This window comes from Apium graveolens, chromosome 4 (assembly GCF_009905375.1).
Source record: "Apium graveolens cultivar Ventura chromosome 4, ASM990537v1, whole genome shotgun sequence".
Classification (NCBI taxonomy): Eukaryota; Viridiplantae; Streptophyta; class Magnoliopsida; order Apiales; family Apiaceae; genus Apium; species Apium graveolens.
In genome coordinates this window covers 243007023-243010672 of record NC_133650.1, presented here as the reverse complement: position 1 = coordinate 243010672, position 3650 = coordinate 243007023, and the positions used below count along the sequence as shown (strand labels likewise).

Genomic DNA, 3650 nt, shown 5'->3' with positions numbered 1-3650 from the left:
GATACTCCGGAGAAGTTAGATTTTGAGGATTCGGATTCAAGAACTGAGCAGAAAGAACCAGTAAACATGGGAGATCGTATTGTTCAAGCTGATCCAGCTCTTATGGATTTTTCTCGGCCTAAAATTGATGACATTCAGTCAAGCATCCTTCATCCGGCTATTCAAGCTAACACCTTTGAAATCAAGCCGGGCACTATTCAGATGGTGCAGAATTCTGTTTCTTTTGGAGGAGCGGCAACTAAAGACCCCAACATGCACATAAGGAATTTTGTCGAGATCTGCAGCACTTTTAAGTATAATGGCGTGACTGATGAGGCTATCAAGTTGAGGCTTTTCCTATTCTCACTGAGGGATAAAGCTAAAGACTGGTTACATGCTGAACCAGCTGGGTCCATCACTACGTGGCAAGATCTTGCGCAAAAGTTTCTGGTGAAATTTTATCCAATGGCAAAGACTGCTGCTATGAGGAGTGCTCTTACTCAGTTTGCGCAGCAACCTACAGAATCTATGTACGAGGCTTGGGAACGCTACAAGGAAATGTTGAGAAAATGTCCACATCATGGAATGCCGGATTGGATGGTAATCACGGGTTTTTATAATGGTTTGGGGGCCCAATCTCGGCCCATGCTCGATGCAGCAGCTGGAGGCGCCTTATGGGCTAAAAGCTATACTGAGGCGTATAATCTTATCGAGACGATGGCTGCAAATGAGCATCAAAACCCAACTCAGAGGATGACGTCAGGCAAGGTAGCAGGTATTCTGGAAGTTGATGCAGCCACCGCTATTGCAGCCCAGCTCCAAGCGCTATCAATGAAGGTTGATTCTTTGGCTACGTATGGAGTTAATCAAATAGCTATGGTTTGTGAGCTTTGTGCAGGTTCTCATGCTACGGATCAGTGTTCTCTTGTCAACGAATCTGTTCAGTATGTGAATAATTATCAGCGACAACAGCAGCCTGTGCCAGCGACCTATCATCCTAACAACAGAAATCATCCAAATTTCAGCTGGGGAAATAATCAGAATGCTATTCAGCCACCATATCAGCAAGGAGTGAGTAAACAGTTTAACCCACCTGGATTCCAGCAACCACAGCAGTATGCTACAAGGCAATCATATCCTCAACAGGGAAGTGCAGCTGCACCTACTAGTGCTGATTTTGAGGAACTTAAGCTATTGTGCAAGAGTCAGGCGGTTTCTATCAAGACCTTGGAAAATCAATTCGGTCAATTAGCCAATGCAGTGCTCAATCGTCAACCTGGCACTCTTCCCAGTGACACGGAAGTACCAGGCAGGAAGGAAGCTAAAGAGCAAGTCAAGGCTATTACCTTAAGGTCTGGAAAAGTAGCTGATGCTGAAAAGGCAAAAGAAGTCGAAGCTGAAGTTAGATATGAAGAATCTAAGCAAAAGGAGAAAGTGGCGGAACCAAAGAAGACTACTGTTGAACACACTCTGCCTGAGGCTAATACAGGGGAGAAACAGCTCTATCCTCCACCACCTTTTCCTAAGAGATTGCAGCAACAAAAGCTGGATAGACAGTTCGGGAAGTTTCTGGAGGTGTTCAAGAAACTTCACATCAATATACCTTTCGCTGAGGCTCTGGAACAAATGCCTAGTTATGCGAAGTTTATGAAGACTATTCTTTCAAGGAAGGTGAAACTGGATGACCTTGAAACCGTTGCTCTCACGGAAGAATGCAGCGCTGTTCTGCAGCAAAAGTTACCACCAAAACTGAAAGATCCAGGAAGCTTCACCATTCCTTGCACCATTGGCAATCTAACTTTTGACAAGTGCCTTTGTGATTTGGGAGCAAGCATTAATATGATGCTGTTATCGATCTTTAAAAAGCTGGATCTGCCTGATCCAAAACCCACATACATGTTGCTACAATTGGCGGACCGTTCCATTACTTACCCAAGGGGCATAGTTGAGGATGTGCTCGTCAAGGTGGATAAGCTCTTCTTTCCTGCTGATTTTGTTATTCTGGATTTTGAGGAAGATAAGAAGATTCCCATAATCTTGGGGAGGCCTTTCTTGGCTACTGGCCGTACCTTGATAGATGTGCAAAAAGGGGAACTTACTATACGGGTCCAAGATCAGGATGTGACCTTCAACGTATTCAAGGCAATGAAATTCCCTACAGAAGATGAGGAGTGCTTAAAAGTAGAGGTGATTGATTCTGCGGTTACTTCAGAACTCGATCACATGCTAATGTCTGATGCATTAGAAAAGGCCTTAGTGGGGGAATTTGACAGTGATGATGAAGATAGCAACGAGCAGTTACAATATCTGAACGCTTCTCCATGGAAGCGAAAGCTCGACATACCATTTGAATCTCTTGGTACTTCTGACCTTAAGAATGCTGAAGGGAAGCTCAACCCATCAATAGAGGAAGCACCTACCTTGGAGCTCAAACCATTACCTGAACACTTGATGTATGCTTTTTTAGGTGATTCATCTACGTTACCTGTTATTATTTCAGCTGACCTTTCAGGTAGTGAGGAAGACAAGCTCTTAAGGATTTTGAGAGAATTCAAATCGGCTATAGGATGGACCATAGCAGACATCAAGGGGATAAGTCCTTCATATTGTATGCATAAAATTCTGTTAGAGGAAGGTAGTAAGCCAACTGTGGAACAGCAGCGAAGACTGAACCCGATCATGAAGGAGGTGGTGAAGAAAGAAATTCTGAAATGGATAGATGCAGGCATCATTTATCCTATTTCTGACAGCTCGTGGGTGAGCCCCGTGCAATGTGTACCTAAGAAAGGAGGTATCACTGTGGTCGCAAATGAAAAGAATGAGCTCATCCCTACCCGAACAGTTACAGGATGGAGAGTATGCATGGATTATAGAAAATTGAACAAAGCCACAAGGAAGGATCACTTCCCTCTCCCATTCATTGATCAAATGCTTGACAGATTGGCGGGACATGAGTATTTTTGTCTTCTGGATGGTTATTCCGGGTATAATCAGATTTGTATTGCACCAGAGGATCAGGAAAAGACTACCTTCACTTGTCCATTTGGCACATTTGCTTTTCGTAGAGTTTTGTTTGGGTTATGTGGTGCCCCGGCCACCTTTCAGAGATGTATGATGGCTATATTCTCTGACATGATTGGAAATAACGTCGAAGTGTTCATGGATGACTTCTCCGTCTTTGGACACTCATATGATGAATGTTTGAATAATCTGCGCGCCGTACTCAAAAGATGCGTGGAAACTAATTTGGTGCTTAATTGGGAGAAATGTCATTTTATGGTGCGTGAAGGCATTATCCTTGGGCATAAGGTCTCTAGCAAAGGTCTGGAGGTGGACAAGGCCAAGGTGGGAGTCATTGAAAATCTTCCCCCACCTAATTCGGTGAAAGGAATCCGTAGTTTTCTCGGTCATGCGGGTTTTTATCGGCGATTTATCAAGGACTTTTCAAAGATATCTAAGCCGTTGTGCAATTTACTTGAGAAAGATGTGCCTTTCAAATTTGATGATAAATTTTGGCAGCATTCGAGACTCTCAAGGAGAGTTTGATCACGGCACCAGTTATTACAGTACCAGATTGGACAGAACCGTTTAAGATGATGTGTGATGCGAGTGACTATGCGGTAGGTGCAGTTCTGGGACAGCGCAAGAAAAATCTCTTCCATGTGGTCTAC

General features: G+C 43.8%; 1 non-coding gene across 1 annotated transcript; it reads right to left on the bottom strand.

Moving 5' to 3' along the window:
• Positions 1 to 459: 459 nt before the first annotated feature.
• LOC141722442 (small nucleolar RNA R71) lies at positions 460 to 566 on the bottom strand. Its single transcript, XR_012575460.1, has one exon. It is a non-coding gene; the product is annotated as a small nucleolar RNA R71 (small nucleolar RNA).
• Positions 567 to 3650: the final 3084 nt, after the last annotated feature.